Source organism: Xenopus tropicalis, chromosome 4 (genome assembly GCF_000004195.4).
Source record: "Xenopus tropicalis strain Nigerian chromosome 4, UCB_Xtro_10.0, whole genome shotgun sequence".
NCBI lineage: Eukaryota > Metazoa > Chordata > Amphibia > Anura > Pipidae > Xenopus > Xenopus tropicalis.
Window position 1 is genome coordinate 25,533,610 of NC_030680.2, and position 21,122 is coordinate 25,554,731.

Here is a 21,122-nt window from a genome sequence, read left to right on the forward strand (position 1 = left end):
CTCTCATAATAGAGTTTTATATTTATTAAATAAAAGAATATGTGTAAAACCAAAGCTAATACCCCAGATGCTTTATTTCATTTCTGCCATTATTTTCTGCCATTATTCGTCTCCAGCGATGAGCTCTCCCACCTGGGCTGAACATTTCCATCTTTCTCGTACCCCTGAGCAGAAACATAAAATTATAGACACCATTGGATACCCCTGTTTGAATCACAGGGATATTAGAGTTACAGTAAAGAGAAATAAACCATATTATTTATATTTGTGGTTGTGGCGATTATTTTTTTTTCTATTAAACAGACCAACTACAGTAAGGTTACACTTTGCAAAACACTTTGGGGCTGATTTACTAACCCACGAATCCAAATCCGAATTGGAAAAATTCAGATTGGAAAACAAACATTTTGCGACTATTTAGTATTTTTTGCGATTTTTTCGTCGCCGTTACGACTTTTCGTAAATTGTTGAGACTTTTTCGTAACCATTACGACTTGTGCGAAAAGTTGCGACTTTTTCGTAGCCATTACGATTCGCTCGTATCTTGTCGCGACTTTTTCATATTGAACGCTCGTAAGCGGCGGGCGAAACTTTCAGACTTAGCATGATTTTGGAAGCCTCCCATAGGACTCTATGGCACTCTGCAGCTCCAACCTGGCCCAAGAAAAGTCTCCATACTGAAGCTTGAATGAATCCGAAACTTTCGTATTTGGCGCGAAAGCGCTACGAAAAAGTTGCGACATTTTGCGAAACAGTCATAATGGCTACGAAAAAGTTGCGACAATTTCTGAAAAAATCGCAAAATACCGATCATTACGAAAAAAACGCATTCAGACGCCTTCGGACCATTCGTGGATTAGTAAATCAGCCCCTTTGTGTTTATTTACAGCTACATCCCTGGTGCCCTTACCTATGAATATGATAGTTATGCAGCAATATATATTGTAACTTTGGGTATTTTGCCCTTGAATGGTCGGTGAGATAATAAATCCACCCGCCAGCATCTGAGTGTCTGTACAGCCCTATAGGGGTACATGAGACACAGTAATGGGCAGCGCCCCCAGCTGAAGGGGCTAAGGATTAAAAGCAGAAATACATGTACGTTAGCCACCATGTAGGTATTTTGCCTGCCTGGCTGCTAACAGTTACCCTCTATGTCACTGTCATTAATAGGGAAGAAAGATAACACAGACAGGAAGGCTTTGTTCACCCACCAATTACAAAGAGAGGTAATGAGTGATTTGGGATTTACTGGTGAGACTCTGAGGTCTTTGAATGCCTTTAAAGTGGATAAAAAGTCAAAAATAATGAACACAAGATTAGGGTATACCAGTGATTTCTCTGAGTGCTTGCTTATTGATTGCAGCTTCTACCACAATTTGTTAAATAATTAAATTATCATTACTACTAATACAATTAAATAATATTTACTGTGTCCAGTACCACTTTGCTTCCATTAATGGAAGATGCAAGCAATGGGGAGCTCTAAGGCACAGAAATGAGTTCTAATGGGTCAGATTTAATGTGACAGATGATTTCCTTCTATTAAATGCAAGCCTGATTAATATTTCCTGTAAATGATGTGTAGTATTTTGAGATTAAATAAAGAAGAGATATTGCTAGTGAGGAATGGTTTTACCTTTATTTGATGCCTGATGAGAGTTAAAGAGGCAATTTTCTATCCTGATGGAGTCCGAGACTGTTTTGATTGGAATCTCTAACAAAGCTGCTCTTAAATGGGTTGTCCTGCCCTGCAGAATCAGAACATGGGGAGCCATTCACATTTCACAGTGTCACAGCGTCGAATATGCTGTAAGTGACTGGGCAACCTGCTGTTAGGGCTGGGGTGTCAGAGGGAAACAACGCTGCAACACAGAAGAGAATGTTGAATAGTAGTAGAAGACTTTGTTATATTTGTTCTTTAACATATCAAGGGGTAGGGATTAACACTTTTATTCTTACATTGACTTTATTCCCAAAGCAGTCTATACTGTATCAATATTTAGGTTTTTTATAAGAAGGATTGTAGTACACACAAAGAGTAAGGAAGTAATGCCCAGCCCCATCTCGTTTGTGGAATTCCTATGGGCATACCATTTAGACAATCCTGTGTCTTCTGCACACATGGGGGCTGATTTACTAACCCACGAATCCGACCCGAATTGGAAAAGTTCCGACTTGAAAACGAACATTTTGCGACTTTTTCGTATGTTTTGCGATTTTTTCGGATTCTGTACGAATTTTTCGTTACCAATACGATTTTTGCGTAAAAACGCGAGTTTTTCGTATCCATTACGAAAGTTGCGTAAAAAGTTGCGCATTTTGCGTAGCGTTAAAACTTACGCGAAAAGTTGCGCATTTTTCGTAGCGTTAAAACTTAACGCTACGAAAAATGCGCAACTTTTCGCGTAAGTTTTAACGCTACGCAAAATGCGCAACTTTTTACGCAACTTTCGTAATGGATAGGAAAACTCGCGTTTTTACGCAAAAATCGTATTGGATCCGAAAAATTCGTAAAGAATCCGAAAAAATCGCAAAACATACGAAAAAATCACAAAGTACCGATCATTACGAAAAAAACGCAATCGGACTCCATTCGACCCGTTCGTGGGTAAGTAAATCAGCCCCATGGAGTACAGGAATTGTCCCTTTGCTCACATTGAACATTTCCACCCTAAAAAAAAGTTACAAATACAAAAAAGTTAAAAAGGACCTGCTGATCTCGGGAAACCCAAAAGTAGGAGGCTGTAGAAGTAGTAGGTATTGGACAGACAGGAATAAGCTCAAATATGGGGCTGTAGTTAAACAACCCCAAGAATGGCCATATCGTGGTTAGACTATACTTACAGAACAATGACACACAATGCAGGGATCCGCCTTTAATATGTAGGAGCCTCCATTCTCTAAAAGATGGCCTTCAAAGAGACACTCTGAAAGGGGAAGCAGGTTATGGTATTAAAGAGATCTTGTCCTCTACAGAGAAGGACATGTTTATCCTTAGAAGATATTAAATAAGGGGAACATTGTTTCTAAGCTGAAAGGATTCAGAGAATGGAGACACATGCCGGGACACGTACCTTCACAGGAGGAGCAACATTCCCCAGGAAAGACATAAGGATGTGAGCAGGAAGCAGAGCACACGATTGCCTCACAATGCACCTCTCCAAGCTGAGTGACAAACACAACAGAAAAATCAAACTGCGCTCACATAAAATATTTATATTTATAACAAATATTTACTCAGTCACACTTACTCCACATTTTCTAGAACAGGCAGCCATCTCTAAAAAAGTATTCTCCCTTCCTTTCCCTCCTTGCTTCATACTGCACATGTGTTTCATTCCCTCCCCTCCCCTCTGGCAGATCCGCTTCTGATTGGCTGGTGGGCATGTGTAGCTCAGAACAGCAGACAGGATCAAGTTACACACATGCTCAGAGAATAGGAAGGCTGCTGCTGGCACCTACAGGAAGGGGAGAGAGATTTCAGTGATGTCACTGTAGTCTTCACACTGCTGTAGGCTGCCAGCACCATATCTCAGAGAAGCAAGCAGGGATCTGGGAATTTAGATATGCAGTAAGTACGTAAAAATAATGCCTTTAGACTTACTTTTAATTTATATTTACCTTTCATTGTCTTTAAAGCCAGTTATGCCTAAGAGAGAGCTGCTCACCTGGTCTCTGTTCCCCAACTTTTTCTAGAAAGATTGTCCCTCTAGGGCAGGCCTCTTTACTGGGTCTTGAGGCCAAAGAGGAAGAACCATTCCTTTCCAATCACTGTATTAAAAGTGTTACAGGAAGTTGTCACTTACTATGGGCCAATAAACAAAGATATTCCTATAAGGTAACTAAAATCCAGTACAGGGACCAAGCAACTAGTAGATTAGCAAATGTAGTGTATTCACAGCCATAGGGACTGTTTAAGCATTGTAACTAAGTATTATAACCCCAAGAAAAAGATTGGTTCCTGCTAGAGTTAATAGACATACATTATACAAAAATGATAACCTTTTTCTGTATATAAGGCTGGCTGAGCTTAACATAATAATTGTAATAATGTGCTTACATTTACATTTGGTTTATTTAATGAGTAGGAGCAATTAAATTGTCAGTTTGCATTTACAAAGGGATGTTTCCCCATGCTATGAGTCAGGACTACTACCAAGGGATTTTCTTTGTTTTCTCCTGGATCTAGTTTTGATTGGATTATAATATTATGTTAAAGCTCACACTGCTCACAGGTAAGAAGGGTTTTCATTATCTACCACTATATTCTAAAAGCTTGAAAAGATTCTGTCATGATTTTTATGGTATATTTTAATTCTAAATTACACCTACCTTACTTTGAAAATAATTGATTCTACCATTCAAAATGTTATCCTTGAACCAACAATTGTTATTGGTGCATAGGCGCCATCTCCGTGCATTGTGCCTGAGTCTGAGCTTTCAGAAGTAGTGATGAGAGAATCTGTACCATTTCGCTTCGCTGGAAAATTTGCGAATCTTTGAAAAGATTTGCGAAACGGCAACATTTTTTTGTCACCCGTGGCTATTCTTTTGTCGCCAGCGGCTATTCTTTTGTCCTGCGGCTATTCTTTTGTCGTAAGCGGCTATTCTTTTGTCGCCAGCAGCTATTCTTTTGTCACGCAGCTATTCTTTTGTCGCCCGCAGCTATTCTTTTGTCGCCCGCAGCTATTCTTTTGTCGCGGGCAACAATTTTTGGTCGCACGGCAAATTTTTCTGCGGCAAATTTTTTCATCCAATGAAAAAAAATGGCGAAATGGGGAAATTCGCCGCAAATCCATGCCTGGCGAAACATTTCGCCCATCACTTTTCAGAAGGAGCCAGCACTGTACAATAGAACTGCTTTTAGATAACCTATACAGTAGTTTCTCCTATTCAGTGTAACTGGAGGAGATATGGCTGAGACAAACTTGGATTTTTACTATTCAGTGCTATACTCATATCTACCACTAGATGGATGGGGCATGGAAGCATTTTTCCCCATTGTTGTACTGATTGTTCTGCTGAGCGGTTACTGGGGGTGGAACGGGAGGGAAGTGATCATTCCAACTTGCAGCACAGCAGTAAATACCACCCTCTGTAAATAAAACAGTATTATAGTTTGCAATAAAGATTCTGAACTTTATTCATATTCATTTAAGAAGCAATGGTGCCACTTCTCAAATGTTAAAGTTTTCATAACCATTTATTTTACTGCACAAATTGCTCTGTTGGCCCCATCAGCTAAAGCGTGGGGAGTCAGTACTCTCACAGAAGGAACTGCTTCATTAATTAATACGTGGTTTGACTTGGTTCCTGCAGGACTATCCTAATTAGCAAAATCTAAAAGATTTTCTATCACCGCAAAGACAGATTGTAAAAACTGAAAATTGCAGATAAAAAAGTTAGTTAATTTTTAGAGATAACATTAGGACAAGAATAAACATTTTCAATACAGAAAAGGACTTTGGTCTGTTTGACTGGATAATAAATACATGTAAATGTTAGGCCATTGTCTTGCATGTATTTTGCTTTACCCCCTACTGTGTGCAACTGGGAACATATTTGTTGCTATGGTAGCCATGGCTGCTACAGGAATTGAAACCATAAGGTGTAACACTCCTGGACTATTTATTTGTTGAGCTTAAGTTCTCCTTTAAACTATTCAACCCTGCTGTTCTTCAGTTATAGTAGCAAAGTGCTGGACCAGATGCAATCTGGGTTTGAGTGTGTTGCTTGAACCGTAGAAAAAAAGTTGATAAACTCACAAATAAATTATAAGTGAATCAAAAATGGAGGACAGTGGTGAAAGAGATTTTTTTAAAAACTCAGTAAAATGTAACAGATTTTTTAAAATAAATATGGTTCCATTTTAAGAATGTTTAGGGGATATCTGTAATACACTGTACTGCATATGGTGGGAGTAGCCAATTGGTTTTAGGTAGGGATGTACCGAACCCAGGATTCGGTTTGACAAAAAAGGAAAGGTGAAAAAAGAATTATAGTTTTTTTCTTTATATACAACATTGCTAGTGATGAGCGAATCTGTCCTGTTTCGTGTCGCCCAAAACGTTGCAAAACTTTGAAAATATTCACAAAGAGGGGAAACATTTGCCAAACGAGAAAATGACGTACGTCAAAAAAAACTGTTGTGTGCGTCAAAAAAAATTGTGTGCGTCAAAAAAATGACGCAAATATCAAAACAATTTTTCCGACGAGCGTAATTTTCTCTACTTTTTTGTTGTTGCCCATTTTGCTAAACAATCTGCCAATGGAGAAACACAGAGATTTGCCGTGAATTCATGCCTGCCAAAAATTGTCCATATGACTAAACATTGTTCTTGGGTACAAATACAAACCTTCTGTGGGGGAAATGAAGAAGGACGCAAGGATTATACCCCATTAAGTACAACATAAGCAGCCCCTTCTTATAATTACCTATTTTTAACAATGTACCAATTCCTTCTGAGTATTTGACGGATTTAACTCAAAGCCTGGCTGTTTAGCGCAGTTATACTCCAATAATGTTCGTCAACATCATTATTTACCATTATAGAGAATAATAACCATAATCATTTAACACTACAGAGAATAGATTCATCTTCACTACGTTTCATGCCAGAGTAAGTTCTAAAGAAAATTGCTGTGATGAAGAAACAAGAATAAGAATAATCAATAGTAAATTGTGCTTTAAAGAGCAATTAAATGAGTCAGAGCAGTTAAAATGTCTTTACCCAAAGCATTTGCATTCAGCCTGATAAGGAGCCTGAGGTTGCCTGAGGTATTAGAGACATACTGATGACATATCTTAGAATGAACTGGATGTCATAATACAAAAATAGTTTGTAAATAAAACCTAAATATGCGGCACATTAACACTAACAAATTGTATACGTAATAGGAAATATGATTAACTAACCCACTTCATGTGCGATGGTTCCATTAAATCTGATTTTTTTTTAAAGAGCGATACACAAAGCTATTTTGTCAAGGAACAGATGCAAGATTTGCATATATTTCTGAATTTTGGCTACATTTAAATGATTTCTTATTTGATTTATTCTACATATTGTATTTTGTCCCAATCAAGCGCCATCTTTGCTTGCCAGGGCTGCCTTTTTTATTTCTAAATCTGATTTATATTACGCCAAATGGAAATTCGTTTAGTACTACTCCGCCTTTAGTGCTTAAAACTTCACTTGTTATCTTGTAAACTTAGCAATGTAAAAACATTACATTTGTCAGGACAAAATTGTATTTCGTACTGTAGTTTAGTAGAAAAAAAATATTAATTTGACATAAAGGATCTAATAGCTATTTATTAAACTACATTCCCTGACTTACATAACAACTGATAACATTTACTTTGATAAATTGCTTTGTTCATGTGGATTTTTCATACAGGTATCTCCAGACTAGAGACAGATATTAAATATGCATCAAATATTGACCCATTATAGCAGGGGTATATGTGGGGAACCAAAATGGGTCTTGATAATTAGGATGGATCTGTATGACCTTCTTTTTATGACCTTTTAGTCAAGCTAACCTTTTTTCCATGTACATGACTAAAAATTAGTGATGAGTAGTGATGAGCGAATCAGTCCTGTTTTGCTTCGCCATAAAATTTGCGAAACGGCAAGAAAATTCTCAAAACAGCAAAAAATTTGTGAAATGCATTTGTCGTGCTATTTTTTGTCGCCCACGTCTTTTTTGTGGCCGCATCTTTTTTGGTCGCCCACATCTTTTTTTACACAACCGTGCCCAATTTGACGTGCAACGAAATTTTTTGATGCACAACTAATTTTTCAGCGGTGAATTTTCACGGAAGCTTTGCAAAACAATTCCCCAATGGTGAAATGCGGAAATTCGCTGCAAATCCATGCCTGGTGAAAAAATTCACTCATCACTAGTGATTTCACTTTGTTAAAGGGCTGTTGGTGCTCTACGCAGACTGCCTGGATAACTAAGGATATTATTGAAGTGAACCTGCCTGGTTCAAATCCAGGCAGGATGTTACAGGTACTTAGAGGAATGTGTGGGTAAAATTCCCAAGTGTATACCTTTTCCTTCTCAGACAGAGAACAATGTGCATACTTACTATGAGAAAAAGGGAAAGTTGTGCTCAACCACTAAATTGTAAACCATTAGGCGGGGGTGCAATGAGGCTGTGACCACAAAATACATATAAACAACCGCAAAAAATCCTCTGCACTCACCCATTATCAATATGTAGAAATAGGACATTAGGACATTTCTGTGCATTCAGCTACTAAGAAATGCCTTCCCCACCCCAAAAAGAGGGATTGTTTGTCCGTACATTGCAATATACTTCAAGCTGGCCAACTACGTCAAAGTCATCCCTTCTGGCCAGTCCTACACTGACTGACCTATATAAGTAATTTAAGATTAGTACTGAGCAAAGGGACTAAGTTTTACCTGCAACATGCTTGCTTATAAGGTTAAAACTCCCATATGGTTGCCCTTTTATTGGCTCCATTGGGATCACCTGACTGTAGCTGGGAATAGTGGGGGCTAGTAGCTGAATGCATAGAAATGTCCTAATGTCCTATTTCTACATATTGATAATGGGTGAGTGCAGAGGATTTTATGCGGTTGTTTATACATACTTACTATGAGGCCATACACCTCACATTGGGGCACTCAATCAAGATGCCAATGGGAAGTCCTTATTTGACTGTTTTTATATATTGGGTAAAGAAGAACAGAAGGGTCATTTTTAAACTAGGACGGATTTCTACAATAAACTGGGGTTTGCTACCTTAAAATTTGGGGACAGAGAATGAGTACTGCTACTGCATGTTGCCTTTAGGGTTGCACTGAATCCAGGATTTGGTTCGGGATTTAGCCTTTTTCAGCAGAAATCCTAAAAATCATGTGATTTTTGTCACGTAAACACAGAATTTTCAATTTTTTTCCCTGTGCGCTACATGCGTGCCGACATTTACCCTTCCGAAACTTCCGGTTCGATATTCAGCCAAATTCTTTACAAAGAATTCAGGGGTTCGCCTGGTTTGAAATAAAGGAACTACTATCCATAATATTTATTTTTAACAAATACTTCGAAATGGTTAAGCAAACACACCTGGAACCCATCTGCTTGTTCTTATGTAACCCATGCACTTGTGCACAGTGGCACAGCCATCTCTGGTAACAAAGATTGGCTTCCCCATAAACATACTCAACTGACACATTTGGTTAATATCTCTACTGAAACAAAGCAAGTAAACCAACTATTTAAATTTATTTCAAAGACGTTTGTTTAATATAAAACCAATGGGCTACAGAGAGATTATCCTTCTTACAAAGCACACTTTTAAAATATAATTAAGCCTTTGGGGGTATGCGTCATCGGCAATAATAACGGTCAAATATCTATTTATGTTAGACAAAGGATTTTTTTATTCAACACAGATTTAAAGAACTTGCTCGAAGGCAACATTAAGGAAGAATTATTTGATTGTCTTAATTCCTACTAAGTGAGGTTTAATCAAAAATCTGAAACACAATCCTTCTGTAGTTATAATTAGCATTTCTACATCTTAATTCATGGAAATCTGGCTTTTAGATACTTTGAAATCCATTATTCACTTCCTATTAGCTCAAGTCTTGTTGAAAGGCGTACTTGTGCTTGTATTTATTAGGCTCGGATTTTTGATGTCACAGGTCTTTTGATTCTTAACGACTGAAGTATGATAGAAACCAGATGCACTGGAAAAATGGCAGTAGGCTTGATTAACCACGGCACTGAAGAGAGATACCTGAGTAGCTGGAGCTATATAAGATTGATAGAACCATAGGGTAAAAATGTCCTTAGGTGACATCAGACTTCAGGAGTAATGAACAGGAAATACGAAACTATAAGAATGTTAATGCTATAAAACTCAAGCATGAAAACCTTTCAGATGGTCACATAAGCATAGCAAAGAAGCAAATGTTCTATCAGAAATTCACAGTAGGAAATATAAGGATGAACACGATTCTCAGAGAAAGTTGAATGACTAAACATATTCGGCTTGTTTCAAGGACCTTTAATTTCAAGTTAAACATAAGCTTTGGAAAAAGATTTTTTTTGTTCCATTTTTAAATAGATATTTTCCTGGTGTTTCTGGTTTTTGCCCTGTTCTGAAAGTTGACATTTGTGTTAAAAGATTCCTCCATCTCTTGATAGTGCCGTGCTTTTTCTCTGAGATGCCAAGCTTTCTTGGAAATATTTTTAAAAATCTGTCAAATTAAATATCATTCCCTGGTGCTTATTAAGTCATACATTTCCACAAAATATATATATCGCTCAATACTGCAATTGAGATGGATTGGTTTTTTTTTTAATGTATTTATTTTTCATTTCGTAACAATACAACAAGGGAATACACCACCTAGAAGGGGAGTGCAAGAAAGGGAGGTAGGAAGGCATAAAAGAGAAGAAAAGATTGTTGCCTGCATCAAAAAAAATTTTTTTGTCGTTACGCTTTTGAAAGATTTGCGAATTTTTCAATTACGCAAAATGGGACACATTTGCTCATCGCTAGTTAGTAGTGATGAGCGAATCTGTCCTGTTTTGCTTCAACGAAAAATACAAAATAATTCGTGATACGGCGAAAAATCTGCAAAATGCGATTGTTGCGCGACTATTTTGTAACCCGCATCTTGTTTTTGTTGCGAGAGTCTTTTTTTGACATGTATATTTTGCAGCAACCGCACCCATTTTGACGGGACTGCAACTTTTTTTTGACGCGTGACGAATTTTAAACAATTTGCCAATGGCGAAATGCGGAAATTCACTGCAAATCTATGCCTGGCAGAAAAATTTGCTCATCACTTCTAGTTAGGACTAGTGATGAGCAAACCTGTCCCATTTTGCTTCACCATAAAATTCACGAAACGGCAAAAAAATTTGTGAAACAGCAAAAAAATCGCAAAATGCATTTGTTGTGCAAATTTTTTTGTCACCCTCATCTATTTTTTGCCGCCCATGTTTTTTTTACACGAGCGCAAGCATTTTTGACGTGAGCGCATGCTTTTTTTACATGACCGCGCCCTATTTGACACATTTTTCCGTGGCTAATTTTCACGGAAGTTACGCAAAACAACTCGCCAATGGCAAAATGTGGAAATTCGCTCATCACTAGTTAGTGCTTACCAAAGAGCTTTGCCTTGAGTGGCTGGTAAGCATATGGCTATATGGTATGAATTAATACCCTTTATATTTATCTACAGCATTTATTTTCTGCAGCAAAGTCAATAATGTAAAGGCCATGTGGGCTAATAGGGTTTCTATACATTTTTCAAATATATAACAAGTTTGCTAGAGTGTGCTAGTTACTGTAATATTTGCTGGAAGGTACTAAGGTTAACTGTATCACTCCTGTAGTCTTGCCATGATCATATTATTTCAGTTTTCAGAAACATCGGTCCTGTGTATGTATATTAAATCTGCTGCATTCCTTTCGCCGAAAAATTCATGAAACAGTGGAAAAATATGCAGAACGCATTGAAGTCAATGGGTGATTTTTCCCCGTTTTTTTTCAGGCAAAATGCATTAAAATCAACGTGAGTTTTTTTTCCCCACCCCAAATACATTGAAACCTATGGACATTTTTTTCTCAACCTTTTTCCCAGTCCAAAAGTCAATGGGTGTTTTTTCTCAAGTTTTTTTGTCACTTTTTTTAACTTCTTAATCTCCTTATGTTTCTTTGTGGTGCAAATTTTTTATGAAAATTCTTGCCACAGTTTTACGAAATAACGCAAAATTTTGCCAGAAATCCATTCCTGGCAAAAAAATGTGATCATCACAAAAATTAAACCTTATTTAGAGAACAGGCTTGCTTCTTTCTACCAACTCACATGACTTTTGCATCCTAAGGGGTATATTTATCATGCTGTGTAAAAAGTAGACTGAAGCATTACCAGTGGTGTTGCCCAGGGCAACCAATCAGCAATTAGATGTAAACAGTTAAAAAACCAAAGCAAAGCATCTGATTGGCTGCTATGAGCAATATCACCACTTTTCACACAGCATGATAAATATACCCCATAGATATCAATGTACCGGACAAGTAAATGACCAACAACTGCCTTTATATATTTAATATTAGTAAACATAGTTTTACATATTAGACTATATTATATATCATTATTTTATATTAAAATAATCAGCGGAAGAGAATATTTGTAGGCTAAGACCTGCGAAATACTATGGTCTAAATAAGGACTGGCATTTGACTTTTTAAAAAAAAAAAAATAAATAAGGTTAATATTGCCTTAATGACATTGTTTAGATTATCATTCCCTTAATTCAAGCCCTTTATGATGGCAGTGCTGATGTTTCTCATAATTCAGATGGCTTTTAGATTATATTTATAAAGTTGTATATTTCTGAAGAGAAATGTAATAAATACTTACAAAGAAGGGCAAATGATAAGTTGCACCATTCCCTTCCCTGCAGGTGGGTAGAATACATATCAGTCCAAGGAGACGGCTAATGCACTACAGGGCATACATTCTTGCAAATTACCAGTGCGAATCCCTTATGCTTCATTAGAATGTGTCATATCACAGATAACACTCAGTGCCTTAAAGCTGTTCTACCCCCATGAGAAACCAAGGAATATCATCGGATACAGATGGTTCACAGTTCAGTAAAAAGTTAAAATTGTGGTAGGTGTTAAATGAATGATTTTATGACAATGACTAACCTTTTCTGCTAGATATTATTTTTTACTGTCAGCGCACATATGTTTCCTTGTCTTCCCCCACCCATCATTATTTCTATATATTGAAGAACGTAGCACAGGCAGGATATCACTTCCAACACATTTTTTCTTAATTCTTTTGTCCTATCCTCACTTTTCTTCCTTGTCTGCATGATTGCAACCCAGGCAGAAAGTTCTTTTGCCATAGGGTTGCATTTATTGCCATGGCCATAATAAATAAATCAGAGACTGATGGATCTATCAGGAATTGCTGGATTTCAAACCTATGACAATGGGTTGTTTGGATTGTGCATTTTCCTGTTGCGCCACCAGAGGCTTTAAGAACAGATTGCATCTTATAGTCCATTTAACCATACTCTTCCTCTGTTGTTTTCTCAGTCTCCTCCTCTAATCTCGTTAGGGCCAGGTGTCAATGATCTTGTAATCAAGGCCCTTTATAAGCCAGTGCTTTCCTGTCAGTTATTGTTGGATCATTGACTCATGTCTGTGTCCTAGCCATTTGTGCCCGAGTTCCTGATGTGTGCCCGAGTTCCTGATGTGTGCCTGAGTTCTTGATTTGTGCCCAAGTTCCAACTTGTTCCTCAGTCCTGTTAGTTCCTTGTTTCTGCTAGCATTTGACCTCCTGGTTTTGACCCCCAGGCCTGTTCTATAGACTTGCTTCTGCTTGCAGCTTGCCCCCGACCTCTGGCTTGTTATAAAGACTATCTTCAGGTTATATCCTCTATTCTATTACTCAGATTTGGTTTTCTGTTTCATCTTTGTCATCTGTCTAAACCAAGTTCTAAGCACACCATGTCTTTCTGGTTCTTCTAAACACCAAACATGAAAACATCCGGTTCCAAGCACTTAGGCTCCTAACTGTCAGCCACTCACATGTAGCCTGGCCTGACATGGATCATTCTGTACTGTATGTCTCCATCAACATTATGGAACATAGGTAAAACATTTTTAATTAAATCATATTTCAGACCTGTCTTTATCTTGGTGGTTACCAAAAATGAACCATTATGAAGCATTCTATCACCTAAACTACTTTTTCTGGCCAGAGCTTAGCAAAAATGCTTAAAGAAGAATAACAATAAGGACCCCTATATATAACACATGTATGACTCCAGCAGCAACAAGTCAAGCCATGCAACCATGCAACCATGCAGCTGACCTGAGCTTAATCCGAAACAAAAACAGCCGTAGAAGAATATGGGTGGTGCTGTAATTTAAGAAGCACCCAGAAGGTTTGAGACAAATGAAATATGCTAGTCCTACCAGGTTTATTATAGGTTTTATATATTTAATTTGCATCCATACACTATTGGAGCTAACCTTGAGTACAGGGATATATTATATGCATGAACACTTTAATATAGTTTGGTCGAGGTATGTAATATTGTGCCATATGACTGTGTAGGTTCATCACAATCATTAAAATAGAGAAGTTTAGTAGTTTTAGTTATTTTTGCAGATTGAGTAAAACAACTCCCAAACCTTATGCACATATTATATATATATATATATAATAACAAAATAAAATATACTCATGGATTTATAAATTGCTTTATATTTTTGACATTCATAATATTCTGCACAGAGAATCTATAAAAGAGAGGAAAATCTTCCAAGCAGAGCAGCATGTGGCAGATGTGAATTGCCTCCGGTTGCAACGGGATGATCAAGGCCTGCATATAACATACAGGATATAGTATATTACAATTGAGTATATGAATATTTAATCAGGTTCCATATACTGAGCGTCACATTGTATATCATTTATTCTGAAAGTCTCCTTCTTTAAACTGTCTAGCACAAGGCTTGGCTACTCTATCTTAGACTTTCAGTAGCTTTATCAGCCCTGTCCTAGGGCAAACCTTGTAGAGGTTATTGAATTCCTCTGCTCATTTGAGAGCCATGATTAAAAGGGAGATGAACAATTTTTTTGCAAACGGATTCGCCTTAAAATTAACATTTTTTGCAAGTGACACAAATTTTCAAGACTCTGCACCAGAATTCAACCATGCGTTTTGTTTTGCTGGGAAAAAAATCAAGTTTTTTTCATGTTGGAAGAAAACAAGAGAAAAAGAAGAACACCAATTGGCTCCATTTGGCATGAGGAAAAAAAAAATATTTATATATATATAACAATAATAAAAAAAAATTCAAGAAAAAAACACCTATTGACTCTAATGCAGGGGTCCCCAACCTTCTATACCTGTGAGCCACATTAAAATGGAAAAAAAGTGTTGGGAGCAAACAACGCATGAAAAAAGTTCTGGGGATGCCAAATAAGAGCTATAATTGGCTATTTGGTAGCCCCTAGGTGGACTGGCAGACTTCAGAAGGCTCTGTTTGGCAGTACATCTGGTTTTATTGCAACCAAAACTTGCCTCCAAGCCAGGAATTCAAAAATAAGCAGCTGCTTTGAGGCGACTGGGAGCAACATCGAAGGGGTTGGTGAGCAATATGTTCCTTATGAGCCACTGGTTGGGGATCACTGCTCTAATGCATTGGGCTGGAGCAGAAAAAAAATAAGCCCATTGACTTAGGTTACATTTTTGCAATGTTTGTCAGTAAAACGGACCAGTTTCTCTCATCTGAATCATCCACCAGTGGTAATTGTTACTTTTGCTTATCTTACTGTTGTGTCTCATTTCACACTGGTAAAACAAAAGGCTTGAGGTGTCCAAGAATATACCTATAGTGGCAAAGAGCAAACTAAATTGGCCACGTTGTTCAATAAGGGATATGTAGATGATTTGTTTAGTATTCGCTGGATAACTTGCTTGTTAGGATAATATTTCATGGAAAGTACAGGTAACATACAATTACATGCTAGGTTACATACTTGACTAAGGAAATCTGTTTCTTTTGAGCATTTGAACATCTTTACTTGAGCATATCCAGGACTTTGACTATAGAAGTCATTTACTTTCTGCACATGAGGTCACCCTAGCATGGATGCAATTGCTGCATGTATTGATACTATTTATTTTAGTACTTGCAACCAAGCATACTCCTCGTGCTATTGTTACTCCAAGAATCATTGTGTCTGTCCTAGCTTTTCTGCTTAATTGTGTCCACCTATTGACTCAAGGGGACGTTAAAGCTGCTGCCACCAGGCCAGATTTCACTAGTATGGTTCATGGAAGATAATGTCTGTTCGTTCTGTACAGTACATCCTGATTACTGATGAGAAAATCTGGGATAAATAATTTTAAGATTTGACTGGAAAATAAATAAACATGATACAAGATACAACTGCAACTGTACACACCAAAATAAATGTTGAACACAAGGCCTATGAATTAGATAAAGTCACTTAAGTTTAACTTATTGTCAGGGTATAATTAAATTCTTAGACTGCTGCAAGGATGTAATAACTTGCACGGACATACGATTTGCGTAGTTCAACAGAAACCAGTACAGAAACTCAATCAACTTCAGAGGAACATATTTGGCTGAAACTTAACAAGCAAAAGTGAAACTATTGTTCAATGGCTAGATTTTTTTTAACCTTCAGAGGTCTGACAATAGTTTCCTTTTATCCAGAGTGCTTATCACAACTGTGATTCAGGAACCCTGGGGCTGCTAAGGAAATTGTACCCCTTAAGTGAACAGGAGAGTTCTGCCAGAATCGGTCTTCACTGATGGCCTTTTGGGATCCTGGAACTTTCTGCTGCGGACTGGAAGGGAGAACCTAAACACTCCGGCGTATGATCAATAACGCAGTACAGGCAAAGATTAACCAAAATCGTAGTCTGAGACAGGCAAGAAATCAGGGCAGACTGAGAACTTTCTTGTCAGAAATCAGGCAGGGAGTCAATAACCAGAGAATCAGAACTTAAACAAAGTTTGGGCAGGAACTGTATACACAGAGCCAGCTTGGGCAATGTTTACCAGCTAAAGGGGCCTTTAAATGCTAAATTCTGTTAAATGACATCATCGTGAATGCATCATGCAATGAGATGTGAGTCCAGGTGTGCTCCTTGTAAAGACATGTGCCAAAGTGTGCATGCACAATGAAGATGAGGTGCTGGTGTGCTGAAAGGTCACATGTCCTTCAGGCTTTTCCATCTCTTGCCTCTCTTTGCTTTTGCATGCAGTCCTATTGCTCTCTGTAGGCTTCTTACCTGCTCAGCTCACAAGTTGTGGGTTCCTCTACTCAATGAACATACAGTTAACTCCCAGATACTACTGGAAGAAGAAGACAGAGCAAAAAATTGCTTCTGCAGGCCAGATTGACCACCCAAGAGGCCTGGGAAGGTAGCTCCAGCCTTCCTACAACTAATGGTGCATACTTGTGGATCTTTAAGGTAATGCAGTGAGGCACCATATTCATTTGAATTTGAATATATAAAAGCAAGGAAAAGTAGTACCTCTGTTGTGGGAAGAATTAATGGATTAAGTAGAGCCACACTCTTGGCTCTACCTAAGCTGATCGGAAAACCCTGCACTACACTGACGAGCCCCAAGAAAGGCGAAACCGGTCTGTAGTTGGGAATCTGATCAGCTATTACCCTGTCATCTGCTTTAAAAACGGGATTTTCTAGGAGCTCTTTTGGAATTAATTCCCAGAATTTCTTTTGATTATTTGTATCTGTATGAGGCAGTCTCCTCAACCCTTATGATTTGTTTGTTATTGTAGTTACGACACTGAAAGGGATAGAGGTTACTAGAAAGTTGCCTGGGATATGGGCTGAACCAGGTATATGTAACATGAGGGTGGTGGTCCTTTGGGGGAGGAGTTTTGAGCAAATACTAAGGCAGCAGACTTAAGGCAAATTTTATTAGAGCTAAACATATGGGCGAATAATCAGCTCTAGAAAGGAAGGCTAAAGAGCCAACATGCACCTATAGGAATTCTTGGATTATGTTCTTGGCTTAAGTTTTCACATTAATACATTTTTATATTTTTTATAAATGTATATGGTCATTTGAGTATCACCACCCTCACAAAATAATTGGCAACAAAATTTAGTAAAGAATTTTAATGTAACATTGTACCATCATTGTATCATATAGTACAACGCATAAGGCACCACAATGACTACACATTTAGCCTTGATCCCCGTGTAACAGACCTGAGCTGTCAATAAATACATCAGTATGCATGGCTATAAGAATATTTAATCCAGGTGCTAGAATATTTGCACATTACAGTGATGTCTACCCTAGACTGGATCAATCTGACTGGATACATTTGAAAGTTTGTGTCCCTAAACAAACCCAAAAGACATCAGACACATGGATAACTTGTTAGCTCTTTTAAGCAGAGAATATATCATTCTGACTTAAAATACTGTTTGATCTTTTGTATAATCTAACATAGAACCCTGCCAGTATATGTATCTCCTGAATGTCTAGTGCACTAATGATGCTTAATCATCCTGCCTTGGCTTTGAGAAATAATGCTCAAGGCATCATTTATGAGACAAGCAAGCTTATAATGATGACAAATGTATCATTTAAAATGAAGGCTGTCTGTGAACTCAACTTTGCGTGGGCAAAAATCCAGGAACGGTCAAGGTACAACAAATCTTGGTGATCTACACTTTTCTTTTTTTAGCTAAGAAGTATTAAAAAAAAGATGTTTATAAGATATTAAAAATAATGTGTTCATTGACTATCTTTCAACCCTCTCACCTCAAAAAGGAATGCAGATTAATACACCAATACACTGCTGCAGGAATGTATGTTGTTACTGAGGATGTGAAGCCTACTTGGTTCCCATATTGACTTATCCAACCATCTAGAACCTTCTGGAAAGCATATTTAGAGAAAAAGGTGCATATATAATTATACATTTTGACAGTATGACCACAAATGATGCCCCCCCAACTCATTTGTGATTTGAAGATATTAATTGGTAATTCTGGAAAACATTATCAACTGAGAAACAATTGAGGTTGGTAATACAGATCTTTGCTCTTGATTTGTTCCAGTAAATTGGCATAGGCAGAGAATAATGAAGGTTTATGGAGGCATAGCCTTCTTAAAAGAAAGATCAAACACCATTTATGACTAGGGTTGCACTGAATCTAGGATTCGGCCTTTTTCGGCATGATTTGAATTCAAATGAATTCATGGTCCTGGCTACACCAAATCCGAATTCTAAAAGACTTTTTTTTCACAGAAGTTGAACATTTTTCCAAAAAATTTCTGACATTTAACCCTTCCAAAACCTAATTAGTATATGCTAGGATTCGGTTTGGTATTCGGTCAAATCCTTTACGAAGGATTCAGGGGTTTGGCTGAATCCAAAAAAGTTGATTCGGTGCATCCCTTCTTATGACTATATGTTTAAAAGTATAAGATCTCCCATGGAATCCATTTATTGGTAGCCTCCCTAAACACTCTTCCCCTGTATATTGGTGTTTCATGAGTTCACCAAATGAGGGAGGTTTGCAGTGTATGGCATCTGTAACCAAGTACATTAATTGTCCATGGACTGCCATTCAGAGAATTAGACACATCTTACAGCTCCATGTACCTTAAAACCTATGGATCTGCAAAGCACATGTGCACAAATGTATTGTTGTTATATGGATATATTTATTTTGAATGTAAATACTGTAGAATTAGCTTGAAAAATTGGAAAATTCATCAGAATTCTTCAAATAGTTCAAATAGTTGTGTGCTAGGATACAGAGCTAATCAATGGATGAAGTACAATTCGCAAACAGAAAAGGAAAAAAGCGTGATATCAAGTAGATGGAGGTTAAAGAATAGTAAAATATTGTACAGAGGCTAGATGCCAATTCCTTACAATAAACAGAAGTAAACATTTAGGGAACATGAATTTTTTTGATATTGACAGGAAGCTCTGTAACCGACAGCATCCAAAGTGGTGAAAATAAAATAATTAAGCATTTCAGTATGTTAGAGAAATTGCCTTTCTGTGCTAATGCATGCAGTACAAATAATACAAGAGTAAAAGATATAACTGGTCGAACCACTGCAAAAACAATAAAGAAGAAACCGTAGGTCTTGCAATTTAGATGGCTTAAATGAAAACTAAAGCTTAACAAAGAGGTAGGTGAGAAATGTTGTATATTATGTTTTGGGCTTCCAAGGAGGAAAGGTCTGTGCCTCCAAAGATGCCCCCAGTAGCTCCCCATTTTCTTTTCTGCTGATTTACTGCACATTTACTGCTCTGTGCTGCTGTCACTTACCTGAGCTTAGGGTCTGACTCACCATATGCTGTATAAATAGAATATAAAAGTTGGAATATGATGTTGATTAGTAATTAAATTAGCTTCTCATTACCTGGCACCTCCAAAACAAGCACAATTAGCAACAGAATTTAATAATCAGCCCTGTAGCATCATCTTATATGGCTGGAAAACCTAATTTGATGATTTGTAAAGACCCCTAAACTTAGTTTATCAACAGCTGCTCAGAGTTCACTGAGCATGTGCGGTGAAACTGACACTCCTAACAAAATCCAAGATGACAAGCTCCTGTGACGATTTTGAAGGCCTGGATCATTACTGTTGTAGAGATGCTGAATTTTTAGTCTTTAGGTTTTGTTACTATAACAAGTAATAACAGAAAATGGTGAGAAAAGAGGGTCTATACAGTAGCGTTTTCACCCAAAATTATAATAGATCATATTTCTTTCCAAGACTACTCTTTCAAAGCAATAGAACCACAACTTTCAACCTTGAAGGGTAGAAGAGCTTCTTCCAGCTCATAATATGTATATTACTTCTTTGATATCATAATTCAGAACTAATCTGTACAAATCCATTATTGGGGCAAAATCGTAGCCGCGCTACACAGCTGCTTCCACGGAACCACAACTGTAAATAATCTACAACTCGGCAAATGTTTTCAAAGACGAACCCCTTCCTGAAGTGAACTCATTAAAATTTTACAGCTAAACATCGTTAAATCCTGTTCCGTGGGATTACGGGTTATGCTTTCTTCACAGGTGTTTTCCACTGTAGAAACCAATTACGGCCGACCCCTTGCAAAGGATGTAATAATGGCGATACAGCAACATCTTCTCATCAGATATCTCCGTTAATCAGCAAGACATGTTCATCTGACGCCGAGCGTCGAGCAAAGTTTTAACGTCACCCCATGCATCAAAGTTTGTTTGATGTGAGATTCCTGGCAGCTGCCAGCTGAATTCAGCTCCAACTTATTAGCGGCGTTTACGGTCTTCTCGCAGCAAGTGGGGGAGAGGGAAGAAAAAAAGACTCTTTTAGTCGAAGGAAATAATAGATGATTTCTGCAGTATACAACTAGGCCTTTTGCACAAACCAGTATAATAAAATAAGCATTGCAACAGAACTAGCAGGTACCATGCCGAGTTGTCAGATTTGTACTTATGTCAATACTGTCAGCGCAGAAGGAGACCAGGCTAATTTAAAACAAATCCTCATACAGTAT